Source organism: Gorilla gorilla, chromosome 21, assembly GCF_029281585.2.
Source record: "Gorilla gorilla gorilla isolate KB3781 chromosome 21, NHGRI_mGorGor1-v2.1_pri, whole genome shotgun sequence".
In the NCBI taxonomy this organism is placed as follows: Eukaryota; Metazoa; Chordata; class Mammalia; order Primates; family Hominidae; genus Gorilla; species Gorilla gorilla.
In genome coordinates this window covers 47,166,753-47,184,028 of record NC_073245.2, presented here as the reverse complement: position 1 = coordinate 47,184,028, position 17,276 = coordinate 47,166,753, and the positions used below count along the sequence as shown (strand labels likewise).

Here is a 17,276-nt window from a genome sequence, read left to right as displayed (position 1 = left end):
GGGACACATGGAACAAAAGACACTCATTGTCTAGGAAAGGAAAGATACTCAAGGAAGACATCAACACGGAGGAGTCTGAAGGATAAAAGCTAGTTTGAAGGCTGGGCACAGTGGCTTATGCCCATAATCCCTGCACTTTTGGAGGCCAAGGTGGGAGAATCACTTGAGGCCAGGAGTTTGAGACCAGCTGGGCCACTGGGGCATAAAGGGGAGCGGGGCAGGACTGAGCAGTTGGGACTGGAGTGTGAAGGGCTTCAAAGGCCAGATTCAGATCTGGAACTTTATCCTGCAGGAGTTGGGGCGCCATCAAAGGCATTTTTATTTATTTATTTTTTGCATCAAAGGGCTCTGAGCAAGAGAATTTGACAGCGTGTTCAGATTTATGTGTTTGTAAGCTCCCTGTGACATCTCTACAAAAAAATATTTTTAAAATTAACCAGGCATGATGGCTCACACCTATGATAATCCCAGTAACTTGGAAGGCTTGAGGCAGGAGGATCACTTGAGCCAAGGAGTTCAAGACCAGCCTAGGCTGATATAGCAAGACCCTGTCTCGACAAAAAATTTAAAAATTGGCTGGGCATGATGGTACACGCCTACAATCTCAGCTACTCAGGAGGCTGAGAGGCAAGAGGATTGCTTGATCCCAGGAGTTCAAGACTGCAGTGAGCTGAGATCATGCTACTGCACTCCAGTGTGGGCAACAGGAACAAGACCCTGACTCAAAACAAACAAGTGTGACACCCAGACTGCCAGGAAGAGGGGTATGGCAACAAGGTTCCTTCCCTCAGAGAGCTGACACTCCCCTGGAGAAGCAAAAAATAAACAAGCAAACACATTTTTAAGGTAATTAAAGATTGTGGCAAGTGGTAAGCATGAAACAAGAAGTATGGCCTGGAGGGTAATGGGGTACGTGTACTTCGTTCTGGTGGGTGAGGGAGGGCCTCTCTGAAGAGGCGATACTGAAGGTGAGACCAGAGAGTGCCAAGAAGCCGGTCAGGTGAGAAGCCCTTGGAACAGTATTCCAAGCAGAAGGAACAGCAAATACAAGAGCCATGAGGCAGAAAACAGCTTGGGATGTTTAAGGTGCTGTCCTAGTGGTCAACAAGGGGAGAGTTTTCCAAGGTGAGGGTGGACAGGCAGATCATTCAGAGCCTTGAAGGACTTGGAAGGGACCCAGGGTTGTATTCCAAGTGCAAAGGGAGCCTGTGAGAGCAGAAATGTGAGTGAGCTGAAGTTTCATAGTGACCACTCGAACGGCTTGGAAGGGGCAGGGGAGGCAGCGGGGCGAGCTGCTGCTGTCACCCAGGTGAGAGCGGATGGGTCTGGTGTGGAGGTGGCAAGAGGGGACAGGAAATGGACAGCATGACCTAGAACTCCAAGGCAGGGTAGGGAGTGAAGATGGGCCCAAGCAGCCCCACCAGCTGCAGCTGGGCCACCAGGGGCATAAAGGGGAGTGGGGCAGGACTGGGCAGTGGGCTGGACTGTGAAGGGCTTCAAAGGCCAGATTCAGATCTGGAGCTTTATCCTGCAGGAGTTGGGGCACCATCAAAGGCATTTTTATTTATTTATTTTTTGCATCAAAGAGCTCTGAGCAACGGAATTTGACAGTGTGGTCAGATTTATGTGTTCCTAAGCTCCCTGTGGCAGCTGGTGTGGAGGATGCACTGAAGGGGTGAGGCCGGTGGCAGGAAGACGGACTCAGGAGGAGGCTGCCATAATGGTCCCAGTGCAAGGTGGTGAGGCCCAGAAAGGGGCCCACGACCCTGGCACACTGGGGGTGGTTGGGCCCCTGCTTGTCCCAGGTTTGTACCCCTCCTGGGGCCCTGGGCAGCTGCAGAGGGCCCAAGTGGGCCCCAGCTCTGAGGCTTGAAGCAAAAAATAGGACGAGGGCAGCCAAAAGGCATCAGGGCTGTTTATCCGGAGGAGAGATGCCTCAGCATGGATTTATGGCTGAAAGGTTACTGGGGGGAGGGGGTGGGGAACCAGCTGTCCCCCATCCTCACAAAGGACAAAGAAAGGAGGGGACTGCGACCTCAGCCACAGCAAGAGGAGGGAGTTAAGACACATAAAAGGAAATCTCCTGACATCATTGGAGGATGAAGGGGCCCTTCAGCCATCATGCCAACCAGCTCTCTCACTGGACAGCTGGGGAAACTGAGCCGCAAAGAGAGAAGCAGGTCCTTGCTTGATGTCATACAGTGAATTCAAGCCATGACCAGGCCTGACAGCACAACCTCTCACTTTGGAAGACCTAGAGGCCTCCCCGAGCACACACAAGGGTACCTCAGACTGGCTGCCCCCAAGAGTGATTAACATGAACAGCTGTTCTGGAGGGATGGACAGAAAGACCTGAGCTGGGCTGAGGTGCTCCAGACCCCAGCACCCACTCTGGTCCAGGTCTCTGACATGCCGCATCCTTGAGTTCAACCTGTGGCTCAGGCCCCGCGTCTGCCCTCCCACCCCCAGCCAGTCTGAGTATTGTTGATATTTGATGGGAGTCCATCGTATCTCTCAAGGGTCTTGTTCTTTCGATGTTGCCCTGTTCCACTCTCTGCCTTCCAAGACTCTGTATTTCTGTCTTGGCCTCTGACTCTTTATCTCTAGAGCCGAGCTGAGCTGAGCTGGGCTGGGCCAACCTCCCACCCCCAGGAGTGGGCCTCACTGCTTAGAGTGCCCCTCTGTAGACAATGCTCAGGCCCAGTGCCCAGGCTGGGACAAGTGACAGCAGCTGTGGATCTATCTATAGCTCCCTTGTCCTTCAATTGTTTCCAACTTCAAACAATGGTTGGGCCCTGGATTAAAGTCACCCCCCACCCACCCTGCTGAAATGGATCCCGGGAGGCAGGGGATGAGTCTCACCAGGGCCACCTGATGATCTCTCGTGTCCACCTCTGTTTGGGCCCCTATGTTCCCATCTGTAACTCTGGGATCTAAGGCCTTCCAGCTCAGAGGCGGTGTGACTACAGGACTAGTGGACATGGGACCAGGGTGTGTCTGAACAGCAGACCTATACAAGGGCACATGGGTATGAGACAAGTGGGTTTCCCTCCTCCTGCCTTGGCTGGCAGACACTCATGGGCACTGGGATGACAGTTCCATGAGGACAGAGGCCTGGTCTCCCTTACACTGCAGTAGCCCAGCCTCAGCCTGGTACGTGGTAAGTGTTCACCGTACACGGCTTACCTTGGCCCTTAGGAAGAGGGAGGGCATGCCGTGAGTCTCAACATGTCTCAAGCTTGGGAGGCAGCACAGAGCAGTGAGGAAGGAGCACCTCATCTAAAGTGAGGCTGCCTGGGTTTTAGTCCTGGCTCTGCCAGTTACCAGGCACGAAGTCTTGGAGAATGACTAAACCTCTTAATGGTGGAGATTCACAAACAGGACCTACCTCCTAGTGCTGTGATGAGCATTATATGAGTTAAACCATCTAAAGTGCTTAGAATAGTACCTGACACTAGTGGAGACTCAATACATCATTGCTGTTATTTCCAAGATAGATCATTAGGTTACAAAAAAAAAAAAAGTTGTGGCCGGGTACGGTGGCTCACACCTGTAATCCCAGCACTTTGGGAGGCTGAGGCAGGCAGATCCCCTGAGGTCAGGAGTTTAAGACCAGCCTGGTCAACGGGGTGAAACCCTGTCTCTACTAAAAATACAAAAAACTAGCTGGGCATGGTGGTAGGTGCCTGTAATCCAGCTACTCGGGAGGCTGAGGCAGGAGGATTGCTTGAGCCCAGGAGACGGAGGTTGCAGTGAGCCAGGATCGTGCCACTGCACTCCAGCCTGGGCGACAGAGCTAGACTCCATCTCAAAAAAAAAAAAAAAAAAAAAAAGGAGCAGAAGAATGTATGGGCTATGCCATCTCCTGCGTAAAAATCGGGGAGAGAGACATTTGTGCATCTGTGTGCTTATCTATGGATGGACTGCCTTTGGAAGTCACCCAAGAAAGCTGGTAACAGTGTTTGGTAGCTGGGGGCCAGGGAAGGGAGGCAGAGTGATTTTTTTTTCCCTTGTAAACCCTTTGAACTTTAAATTGTGTATGTATAACCTATTTTTAAAGTGTTTGCTAAATGAATAAGGGTCACTTCCAGCATGATCCTTGAAAAATACAAACCCCTACTCTGTGCCAGTGGTGAGGGGCCTGGGTGAGGGCTGGTCCTCAGAGAGTGGGCCCACTGCCTTCAGCCTGAGGTCAAACAGCCTAGGTCTGAGTCCCAGGGGTACCCTCTTTCCTCCAGTCCAATGGCGGACAAGATGTGTCTATGCAAAACCATCCCAGAGCAAATGGTGAGCCGGGAGGCAGGCTTCCCAGCTTCCAGGCCAAGCAGCAGGAGGGGGCAGTAGTAACAGGCTCCAGTCCTCTTCCCTGGCCTCAACCTCTGACTCTTCATCCCAAGCTATTCTTAGAGCCTAGATAATGCCAGCAGTTGCTGCTGCTCATATCGGCTTCCAGAACCACTCAACCCCAAGAAGCCCAGTCCCACCCCCAGCCCCTTGTGTGCTGGCCTCCCTGCCAGGTAAGGGCATTAAGGGTGCCCTGCGGGCTCCATCCTCTACGCTGCGTGCACTGCGCATACTTAGGTAGGCCGCCGCAGTGTAAGGGCCTGGGTATTGGGCCCCTCTAAGACTCCCCTTGCTGCACAGCTGGAAGAGAGAGGAAGGGCTAAAGGACACACTGGGGTAGAAGATGTACCCCCAGGGGTCACCATCCAGATAATGTGGCCCAACCGCAGGCTCCAAACTATGCTAAGAATAGAAATGAAAGGGGCAGGGGCCATGGACAAGGCTTAGCCGAGTGTAAGGGAGAAGGGGTGTACAGACCAGGAGCAGGGAGGGGCCTGGGAGGCCAGCCTGGAGGATGCAGGAAGCCAACAAGAGGAGGTCAGACTTTCCAACTCACTATGTGACCTTGAATAGGTCCCTCTTCCTCACGGAGCTTCAATTTCCATCATAAAACAGGCATAACCTTATTCCACTGGGTTGTGGTGTGGATTCAATGAAATAACACATGCAGAGAGCCTAGCCTGTGCCTGACCCATCATAAGCACTATGTAAATGTCTGGTGATATTATCATTAGCTCCTTAAGAGCAGGCAATGTTTCTCCTTCAGCTTTGCATCTGCAGGGACTCATTCAGGCCTGCCACATGTCAGGACTGCCTTTTCAAATCCTTGCTCTGCCATTTACAAGCTGAGTGACCCTGGGCAAGTTACGTAACTTCTCTGAGCCCTGGGTTCCTTCTCTGCAAAATAAATACACAGAGAAGACCTGCCTTGTAATGTGGTTGAGAGAAATAAATGAAACAAAGTGCTCAGCCCATGGGAAGATGTCAATTAATTTGAGGATGCGGCTGTGGCTCTGTGGATGTTGGGGTACTATGGCGGGAAGCCTTGGGTCTGCCACACTGTAGGTGGAATTTGAGACAGTGCCCAATGCAGCCAACATTCTGGAAGAGAGGTCTTAGTGGGGCCCACACGTGAAATCCCAGGATCTTGTAAAACCACCCCACAAATCCTGGACCAAAGCTGAGGCCCTGCCTGGGGTCTCAGGATGGGCTTGCCCCAGCCTTGGTCAGTTTCCCATGTAGTTCAGTGCCTCAAACACTCTCCCATGCCCTCCAGGTTGGAATTGGCATCAGGTTTGTTCTGAAGGTTCAGGAGTCTTAGGCTGCTGGGGGACACACAGGCACAGACGGTTAAGCACAGTTGACACAGGGGCCTCCCCAGGAAGGGTCCTTACCTAACCTGGTGGAGTGGGGAGCAGGAGAATGTCTGTTCTCCATGAAAGACCAAGCAGCGGTGGAGGGCGGGGGGTGCTGTAGCTCTGCTCTACCCTTGTGATTGTGGTCAATCAGCTTGAGGGGTGAGGGGCAGAGGGAGGCCCAAAAGGCTAAGCTGGGAAACCTACCCAGAGGGTCTGAGGGTACCACCGCTCTATATTGAGTGTCCTGAGGGTGACCCTGCTTGCTCCCACACCTGGGGGCACACTGCCTACCTCCCTGTGACTTTGCTAACTCAAGGACAAGAGACCTCCTTGAGCAGAGCCTTCAGATTTTTTTTCCATGGGCTGAAAATTTTATTAGTACAAATATCTCTATCATTCTATCTAATGCTTTGGGCCTTAAATTTCCTATTTTTTTTTTTTTTAGATGGAGTCTCATTCTGTTTCCCAGACTGGAGTACAGTGGCGTGATCTCAGCTCACTACAACCTCCGCCTCCTGGGTTCAAGCGATTCTCCTGCCTCAGCCTCCCCAGTAGCTGGGACTACAGGTGCGCACCACCATGCCCAGCAAATTTTCATATTTTTAGTAGAGACGGGGTTTCACTACGTTGGCTAGGCTGGTCTCGAACTCCTGACCTCGTGATCCACCCGCCTCGGCCTCCTGAAGTGCTGGGATTACAGGTGTGAGCCACCGTGCTCAGCCCCACTTTTAAAAAAAAAAAATTTTAAAGACAAAGTATCACTGTTACCCATGTTCGAGTACAGTGGCATAATCATAGCTCACTGCAGCCTTGAACTCCTGGCTCAAGCAATCCCCCTGCCTCAGCCTCCCAAGTAGCTGGGACTATAGGCGTGCCTCACCATGCCTAGCCAAATTTCATTTCTTAATTAAAATTTCTATTGAGATAATTGTATATTCGCATGCAATTGTAAGCAATAGTACAGTAACTCTGTACTATTGACATTGATATAATGTACCGATCTTATTCAGATTTTCCCAGTTTTACATGTACTAGTTGTGAGCGTGTGTGTGTACGCGCATCTGCATGTATTAAGTTCTATACAACTTCATCACCCGTGTCAATTCACAGATCTTCCACCGCCACCAAGACACTGAACAGTTCTAACAATAAAAAGGTGTTGCCCTTATATAACCACACTAACTTCCCTCCCATCTTTAACCCCTGGCAACCACCAGTCTGTCCTGTTTCTAAAACTGTCATTCCAAAATGTTACATAAATGAAATCATATAGTATGTACTCTTTTGAGACTGGCTTTTTTCACTCCACATAAGTCCCTGGAGATTCTTCCAAGGTGTTGCTCATTTCATGTTTGTGTCTTTATTGCTGAGTGGTACTCATGGTATGTATGGATGCGCCACAGTTTGATGAACCATTCACCTGTGGAAGGATATCTGGACAGCTATCAGTATGTGGTGCCACCTTATCACCGGGCCCTGGTGGCTGAGGCCACCCACCCTCCAACCCATCTGGGAGTCAGTGGGATGCAGCCTCCAAATTCTTGTTCCAGCTTTCTAGGGCCAGAAGCCAAGAATTCTCCCCACCCCCCGACCCTCTTTCCCAGCCTAGGCATCAGGATTCAGTCTCTCCCAAATATGCCAACACCCAGTTCTCAGGGACAGCAAGAAGACAGTCTTATGGGCCTTATTTAAACATGTTGGCTATAGACCTATATGTTGACCCTGGCCTGGAGATCCAGCCTGACCTGGCCCTGCCAACTGACCAGCCCATCTACAGTAGCCCCACCCTCTCACTCATATCACTCCAGATACAGTGGCCTTCTGAGAGTTTAGAACTAAACCACCTCCTTTCTGTCTCAGGGACTCTGCATCTGCCATTTACTCTTTCCCCAAACTGGGGCATGGCTGCTTCCTTCTTCTCGAGCCTCCACTCAAATGTCACCTCCTCAAAGGGGCTTCCTTTGACTACATTAGCTAAACTAGGTCCTTTCTATAAAGGTTCTCTCTTCACCCTCTGTATCACATGTCCCCATTTCTAAGTGTATTACACTTATGGGTAAGTCTGCTTATTATCATCTGTCTACCCCACAAGACAGGTCTTTCTTGAGACCCAGGAGCAGACAGATCCCGTTCTGGGTCCCCAGCAGCCAGCATGCCCAGAAGAGGCACCCATGTGCTTGCTGATGGGCCATGTCCCCTGGCGTGAGGCTTCTGCTTTTGAGAACCATCTTTCCCAACGGCTTCTCGCTCTGCTCCCTGCTGCGCCCTCATGCCAGGCCCAGTGAATATTCTGACTCCTGTTTCTCACCCAAGCCTGGGCAAGCCTCTCTTTTCTTTGCTCTAGTGGATTCAGCTGAGCCAGTTTAACCACACAGCATGATGCCTAAGAGTTCTGGAGTCCAACTGCCTATGTGCAAACCCTCAAGAGTTGCTCTGTCTCTTTGATCTTCTGATTCCTCATCTATAAAACAGGAATGAGCCAGGTGCGGTGGCTCATGCCTGTAATCCCAGTACTTTGGGAGGCCAAGGCAAGAGGGTCACTTGAGGCCAGGAGTTTGAGACTAGCCTAGACAACACAGTGAGACTCATCCCTATTTTAAAAATAAAATAAAATGGGAATACTAATAGTACCTGTCCCATAGGAATTGAATGAGATAATACCTATTTTTAAAAAGAAAAGGTGTAAGTGCCTGGCACATAAGAGTTCAACATATAATCATTACTATTCATTTCTTATTATCATTAAGACCATCTCCAAACTCAGTAGATTAAACAAGGAAAGTTCATGTCACACCAATATAAAGATCATGAAAAAGTCCCAGAAAAAGGGTCATTCCTAAGGGTCACTTAGGCCACTGTGACCTCTCATCCTTAGGCAATTCCCTTGTTTTTTAATTTTACAAAAATTTTTTGTAGAGGTGGAATCTCACTATGTTGCCCAGGCTGGTCTCTATCTCCTGGTCTCAAGTGATCCTCCTGTCTTGGCCTCCCAAAGTACTGGGATTACAGGCGTGAGCCACCACGCCCAGTCCCAGGAATTCTCTTTTGGCTTCACTCTTTCTCCACTCCCTCCCTTCTTGGAAAATTCAAGGAGATGGAAGAGCAGGACGATAGCCTCTCCCTGGGTAGAGAGAAGCTCCCATCACTAGTTTCAAGGTGACAATCGTCCTCTCCCACATCTAGAGTTGTCAGCCTGCCCCAACATTCTCTAGCTCCACGGTGTCCCTACAGAGAGCCACACAGTCTAGGCCCAGAGCCCTGCCATCCTCCAACAACAGGCAGAATAAAGGGTTATTCTGGGCCCCTTCTGCTTTCATGCATTCATCCATCCAACCATGTAAACACTTACTGAAAAACAAATCTTGTTATTAATCTGGAAAATCACAACGAGACACCGTTTCACATCACTAGACTGACAAAAGCTAGAAACCTTGACAATTCTGTCTCGGTGAGGATGCAGAATGAGGGCAATTCTAATACACTGCTGGCAGGAGTGCACATTTTCAAAACCATTTGGGAAAGAAACTTTGTATTACCTTGTAAGTCTGAATATGCTCACGACCTTCAACACACTGCACAGGAGGCATCTATTAGTCTTTTTACCATATATATAATAAAATACTAGAGAACCCAAGTGACCATTCACAGGAGAATAAACAAAACTCTCATACAATTGCTGCCACTTTGGTATTTTTATGCAATGAAACCTATAGAGCAGTGAAAATGAATGAACTATTTCCCCTTAAAACATGATAAATCTCCTGATATAACACTGAAAGAGAAAAGCAAGCTGCACAAGAATCATATAATTTACCACTTAAAAGTGCAAATACCATGAAAAAGTGTCATATATTGCTTAGAAATACACCTAATAAAAGGGTAAAAATGCATAAGACCTACCTCACATCCTATATAAAAATTAACTCAAAATGAATCAAAGACTTAAATTTAAGAGCCAAAACTATAAAACTCTTAGAAAAAGTAAGTGTAAATCTTTGTGACCTTCGAATTAGGCAATGATTTCGTAGATATGACACTCAAAGCACAAGCAAAGGAAAAAATAAATAAATTGGACTTCGTCAAAATTTTAAAATATGTGCTTCAAAAGATACTATCGAAAAACAGAAAAGACCATCCACAGAATGGGACAAATTATTGGCAAATCACATATAAGGAAGGATCTACTATCCTGAATATATAAAGAATTCCTACAACCCAATAATAAAAGGACAAATAACATACAAATAAGCAAAACATTTAAATAGACCCTTCTCCAAAGAAGATATACAAACTACCAATAAGCACATGAAAAGATATGCAGCATTATTTGTCATTAGGAAAATGCAAGTCAGAACCACAATGACCAACTAGGATGGCCACAATCAGACAAGTACAGTGGGACCTCCATATCCAGGGGTTCCACATCTGTGGATTCAACCAACCGCAGCTTGAAAATATTTGAAAACAATGTTTCAACTGTACTGAGCATGTACAGACTTTTTTCCTTGTCATTATTCCCTAAACAACACAGTATAACAATTTATATAGCATTTATGACTTCTTTTTTTGAGACGGAGTCTTGCTCTGTCACCCAGGCTGAAGTGCAGTGTCGCGATCTCAGCTCACTGTAACCTCTGCCTCTGGGGTTCAAGCGATTCTCTGCCTCAGCCTCCCTGAATAGCTGGGACTACAGGCGTGCGCCACCACGCCCGGCTAATTTTTGTATTTTTAGTAGAGATGGGTTTTTGCCATGTTGGCCAGGCCGGTCTCGAACTCCTGACCTCAGGTGATCTGCCAGCCTTGGCCTCCTGAGGTTCTGGGATGACAGGCGTGAGCCGCTGCACCCGGCCAAGATGACTTAAAGTACATGGAAAGGACAGTGTGGTGGCTTTCGCTTGTAGTCTCAGCTACTTGGGAAGCTGAGACAGGAGGATCCCTTGAACCGAGGAGTTCAAGGCTGCAGTGAGCTATGATCGCACCACTGCACTCCAGCCTGACAGAGTGAGACCTTGTCTCAAAATAAATAAAAATAAATTTAAATTTAAAATAAAACAAAATTAAAGAGTATATGAGAGGATGCATATAGTTTATATGAAACACTACACCATTTTATATAAGGGACTTAAGCATATATGAAACACTACATCATTTTATATAAGGGACTTAAGTATCCTTGGATGTTGGTATCCATGGGAAGTCCTGGAACCAATTCCCCACAGATACAGAGGGATAACTGTATTGGTGAGGATGTAAAAATTGGAGCTCTGATACAATTGCTGCCACTTTGGAAAACAGCAGTTCCTCAAAAAGTTAAACATATACTTACCATATTACCTGGCAATTCCACTCCTAGGTATCTACCCACGAGAACAGAAAACATTCACACAAAAACCTGTACATGAATGTTCATAGCAGCATTATTATAATTATTTTTGAGACAGGGTCTCGCTCTGTCACCCAGGCTGGAGTGCAGTGGCGTGACCGTAGGTCCCTGCAGCCTTGACCTACTGGGCTCAAGTGATCCTCCCACTTCAGCCTCCCCAGTAGCGGGGACGACAGGCGCATGCCACCACACCCGGCTAATTTTTAAATTTTTTTGTAGAGAGCCTTATGTTGTCCAGGCTGGCCTTGAATTCCTCAGCTCAAGCGATCCTCCCACCTCAACCTCGCAAAGTGTTGGGATTACAGGCATGAGCCACCACTCCTGGCCACAGCAGCATTATTCTTAATGGCAAAAAGTGGAAACAACCCAGATGCCTATCAACTGATGAGTGGAGGAACAGAGTGAGATATATCTGTACAATGAAAGACTATTCAGCCATGTGAAGGAATAAAGTTCTGATCCATGCTACAACATGGATGAACCTTGCAAACATTATGCTAAGTGAAAGATGCTAGTTACAAAAGGCCACAGATTGTAGGATTCCACCTACATGAAATATTCAGAAAAGGCAAATCCATAGACAAAGAAAGTAAATTACTGGTTGCCAGGGGCTGGGGAGAAGGAGAATTGCGGAGTAACTACTAATAGGGATGAGGTTTCTTTCTGCGGTGATGAAAATATTCTGGAATCAGACAGTGGTAATGGTTGTACAATCTTGTAAATATACCAAGAAACACTGAATTGTACACTTTAAAGGGGGAATTTTATGGTGCATGAATTATATCTCAATAAACATTGCATAGGAATAATAAACACCAAATCAGGAGAGTCTTTACTTCTTGGGTTGGGGGGTCAGTCATGGAGGGAAACAAAAAGGTCTTTATATTAGCAGTGTTTTATTTTGCAAGCTGGATGGTAGGTACACAGGTATTTGTTCTGTTAATTTTTATACCTTTCTCAGTGGTTTCATAATAAATAAAATGTAAAAGTATTTACTGGGCATCAACCTGGATTAGGCACTGGGCTACATGGGTGGTACAATGTTGAGTCAAAATAGATCCATCCTGCCAAAAAGTAAGTGGATACATAAGTATATAACAAGTGGAGAAGAGGGTCTATAAGTAAGTTATCTCCCCTTTCTAACCTTCTGTGTCCTCACGGATGAAATGAGAGCCGGACTGGGAACCTGTTAGTAGAAGGTCTCTGAGGATCCCTGGAGCCTTGAAGTGTGTCTTCCCTTTTTCAGCCCACACACCTCAAACACGACCAGGGCACAGACCCTAGAGTTGGCCCTCGTGCCATCAATCACCACAAGAGGGCCTAAGGCAAAGCCCAACTTCAATTAGTCTGTTTCTTCTCAGTAAAATAGGCAGAGTAACTTCTCCCTCCCAGGATGACTGTGGGGGTGTAAATGAGATAACACATATAAAGTGTCAGGGACAGGCCTAGCATACAGTAAATCCTCAACACCTGGGACAGTCCTCACTTTGATTCCACAGGCATTTCCTGAGCAGCAATGCTGGCCCAGGCCTGTGCTAGGGGCTGGAAGACAGAGGAATTCCACTCTGAATGGCCAAAGTAGTGGCCCCCAGCCAGGTGGGGAGATGGCCTCATAAACAACAGTATGAGGCAGGGTGATATCACTGCTAAAAAGAGACAGTAGCCATGTGCACAGATGCAGACCATGTGTGATGCAGACTCTGGGGCTGACAGAGATGTTCCAATCAAAAAGCACAGTCCAGTGGCTGGGCGCAGTGGCTCCCGCCTGTAATCCCAGCACTTTGGGAGGCCGAGGCGGGTGGATCACAAGGTCAGGAGATCGAGACCATCCTGGCTAACACGGTGAAACCCCGTCTCTACTAAAAATAGAAAAAATTAGGCAGGCGTGGTGGCAGGCGCCTGTAGTCCCAGCTACTCGGGAGGCTGAGGTAGGAGAATGGCGTGAACACGGGAGACGGAGCTTGCAGTGAGCCGAGATGGCACCACTGCACTCTAGCCTGGGCTACAAAACAAGACTCCGTCTCAAAAAAACAAAAACAAAAACAAAAAAACCCACAGTCCAGACTTGGAGAGAGGCCCTCGCAGGGAGAAAGGCAAGACACAAAATTAAGGGATTGGCCTCCGTTCACAGTGAAGTACATCCCTGCATACCTTTTTTCACCTAATTCAGACCCAAATGTTCCCACAAACCCCAAGAACAGAGGATGAAATTGATTCAACAGTTAGCTTTGGGAAGTCTGAGCCCATGGCATGTCCCAAGGTACATATGTGGGAACACCATGGCTGACACTGCTGCTGTGATCTTTGGCAAGCCAGGATACCTCTTCAAGCCTTCCTTTCCCCGGCTGTAAAATGGAGGCTATAAAGATACTGATGTGATAGGGAGGTAAGGGAAAGTGAGATAAGGACTGTAAAGTCATTAGCCAAGTACCTGACACTTAGCGACCAGATCAATAAAGGGTAGTTATTGTTAGGAAAAAACAGATTTCACTTTGAAAGTGAGGAAAGCCAGGCGCGGTGGCTCACACCTGTAATCCCAGCACTTTGGGAGGCTGAGGCAGACAGATCACGAGGTCAGGAGTTCGAGACCAGCCTGGACAGCAAGGTGAAACCCTGTCTCTACTAAAAATACAAAAAATTAGCTGGGCATGGTGGCGTGTGCCTGTAATCCCAGCTACTCGGGAGGCTGAGGCAGGAGAATTGCTTCAACCCGGGAGGCAGAGGTTGCAGTGAGCCAAGATCGTGCCACTGCACTCCAGCCTGGGTGACAGAGAGAGACTCCATCTCAAAAATAAAAAAAATAAAAAAAATAAAATGAGGAAAGTGGGATTTGGAGAGGTGAGATGACTTCTCCACAGTCAGGATTCAAACTCAGGTCTGAGACACCAGAGGCTCAGGGCAAATCATCTCCCTCTGCTCCGGAATCTTCAGCAGGTTCCCTACAGTCCACTACATGGACTCCATCCTTGCCAGGGAGTGAGGATCCAGCAAAGGCCTGGGGCCAAAAAGACCCTGGGCAAGTTCCCCAATCCTATGTTTCTTGATCTGAGATCCCCAAGTGAGCCTGAGAAGGCCTGTGAATTCCTCCACGTAGCTGATGCAAAATTTTATACTAACGGATCTCAGACGAGTCTATAGCCTCAAAAGTAACAAACCACAGACTTGACCTGGCTTAGCATGGTTTCTTATTCACCCAATGGAGATACGATTTCTACCTTGAAAGGCTGTGAAGGGATTAAATGAGGTAATTTGTGAGAAGTACTTGAAACATCCTCAGCTTTCATTAAATGTTGGTTTCCTTCTCTTTCTCTCTCCCCAACCTATTTCCATCAGTTAGCAAATATTATTGAGCATCTGCCATGCGGCAGGCACCAGTCAGGTCCTGGGGGTAAAGTGGTGAACGAGACAGACATGGCCCATTTTCATGGGGCTCACATTCTAGCAGAGGGAAACAGCAAACAAATAAAAGCAACAATTTCAGATATGAATAACTGCTATGAAGAAAATACAAGGCCGGGCACGGTGGCTCACGCCTGTAATCCCAGCACTTTGAGAGGCAGAGGCGGGCGGATCACAAGGTCAGGAGTTCGAGACCAGCCTGATCAACATGGTGAAACCCTGTCTCTACTAAAAATACAAAAATTAGCCGGGCATGGTGGCACGTGCCTGTAATCCCAGCTACTCAGGAGACTGAGGCAGGAGAATTGTTTGAACCCAGGAGACAGAGGTTGCAGTGAGCCAAGATCACACCACTGCACTCCAGCCTGGGCAACAGAGTGAGACTCCATCTCAAAAAAAAGAAAAGAAAAGGATAACGTGATAGACTTATAGGGTGGGGCAGCCTCCAGGGATGAAACATCTGAATGACCAAAGGAGCCAGTCATGCCAGGATTTTGAAGGAAAGCACCCAGGCAGAGAGTGCAGAAAGGGCAAACGATCCCTGGAAAGATTCTTAGTCAAGAGTCCTTCACCCCCAGTCCTACCACAAACTGGGTCACCTTGAACAAGTCACGTAACTTCTGAGGCTCAGCTGCCACATCTACAAAATGGGAATAAAGACATCTTACCTGCCACATTGTGAGAGGTTTCAACCAAAGGGCTGTTAAGGTCTGGGATCCTCCCCAAATCTCACCATAGACACCTGATACTCGTCACATGGCACTCGTCTTGGAAGAGGGGAACCTGCACAGAGAACCCTGGGTCATGCTTTTGATTTTTAATTTCATGCTGCACTAGAAATAGCTTCTTTTGTTCCTGGTTGACCCAGGAGCCTCTTCCTGCCACCTGGGGCCTATTCTAGTTAACAGCTGCTTATCCCCTCAGGTACAAAAGCCAACAAGGAAAGGACATCAGGAAACATTGTTCTGGGAATCACCAGACACCTATCTGCCACCATCTCCCCCCATCCCGCGACCACACACGGGAGACTGGAGGACTCAGCCTGTCCTGTAGTCAGATAACGTACATGGTTTATTTAAAGAGTCAAAAGGGGCCGGGCGCAGTGGCTAACGCCTGTAATCCTAGCACTTTGGGAGGCTGGGGCGGGTGGATCACCTGAGCTCAAGAGTTTCAGACCAGCCTGGCCAACATGGTGAAACCCTGTCTCTACCAAAAATACAAAAATGAGCCGGGTGTGGTGGTGGACGCCTGTAATCCCAGCTACTTGGGAGGCTGAGGCAGGAGAATTGCTTTAACCTGGGAAGTGGAGGTTGCAGTGAGCTGAGATCGTGCCACTGCACTCCAGCCTGGGCAACAAGAACGAAAACTTCGTCTCAAAAAAAAAAAAAAAAAAAAAAAAGAGTCAAAAGGATATTGGTCCCTGGGTTGGGCCACTGATTTACGATCACTAGGAGTTCTCACTCCTAAATTTCTTTGATCTGTTCGCTTCGCTCCATCTCCACAGCTGCTGCACTGGCTACGGCCTCATGATCTCACATCTTAACTCTCTCTGCTCTTTCTCTGGCCCATCTCCCCACTTCCAAACCATTTGTCACGCTGTAACCAGTGCCTAACACACAAAACTAACCACGTCCTTCCCCTGCTTAAAGCCCTTAGCTCCTGTTGCTCAGTGGAACTGGCGTCTGAGGCTACCTCTCCAAGCCTAAGCGCCTATGTCCTGTTGCAACCCTCAGGCCCTTCCTCACTATCCACACCAAACTCCTCAGTGTCTGTAAAACAAGCCGAGCAACCCTCAGAATTATATGCCTTCGCTGCTCGTTTGTTTTGTTTTTAGGACAGGGTCTCACGCTGTCACCCAGGCAGGAGTGCAGCAGCGTGATCTCAGTTCACAGCAGCCTCCGTCTCCGGGGCTCAAGCATTCTCACGCCGCAGCCTCCCGAGTAGCTGGGATTACAGGCACGGGCCAACACACCGGGCTAATTCTTGTATTTCTAGTAGAGACAGGGTTTCGCCATGTTGCCCAGCCTGGTCTCCAACTCCTGAGCTCAAGTAATCCATCTGCCTCGGCCTCTCAAAGTGCTGGGATTACAGGTCTGAGCCACTGCACCCAGCCAGCCTTTGCTGCTTTTGTTCCTGCAATTTGGAACACTGTCCCCATCCCAGCCTCTCACCTCTACCCCTACCTCCTTCACTACCTATACCTTCCTATCCATCCTTCAAGACCCCAAAAACCATCCCTGATTCCTTCAGAAAAGCAGTTTATTGCCTATCTTATCAGATTGAAAGCAGTGGCTGTGTCTTATTTATGGTTAATTCCCTAGAAGCTGGACTGATACATTCCATTTAACTAAAATTCGTATCAGGTGCTTCGGACTGCAGACAAGCCTATCACAACCCAGAAGGAAGAAACAGGGAAGGCACCTGGGGGCTGCCAAGCGATGAGGTGGGGGGTAGGAATCATGAATCCGCATATTTTTAAAAACTGCCCCAGATCCTGATGTAAACGGTACAGGAGAGTCTGAGAAACACAGGGCTCCCCTCAAACAGTCCTGACTTCAGCATTCCTGGAAAAATGAAAATCCTTTCCTTTTGCCTCTAATGCTTTCCCTGCTGCTATCCCAGGTTAAAAAAAAACAACAGATAAAATCAGGGGGATTTTTCTGGGACTTGGCTGGGCTGGGAAACAAGCCTGGGTTCTAATACAGGCTCGGCCCCTGACGTACTATGGGCCCCTACCCCTCCCTGGGGCCTCCATTACCACGGCCACCCCCACCCTTATCAATTGTGTGCCC

The 17,276-nt window shown here is 48.2% G+C and overlaps 1 protein-coding gene across 2 annotated transcripts in view; it reads right to left on the bottom strand.

Annotated features, from left to right (window-relative positions):
• MYH7B (myosin heavy chain 7B) overlaps positions 1-17,276 on the bottom strand; it is a 46,248-nt gene that overhangs the window by 28,789 nt on the left and 183 nt on the right. For both annotated transcript variants that reach the window (XM_031004816.3, XM_031004817.3), the window contains exon 2: positions 15,153-15,267. The gene's annotated coding sequence lies outside the window, so the exon portion shown is untranslated. The remainder of the gene's footprint in view (positions 1-15,152; positions 15,268-17,276) is intronic.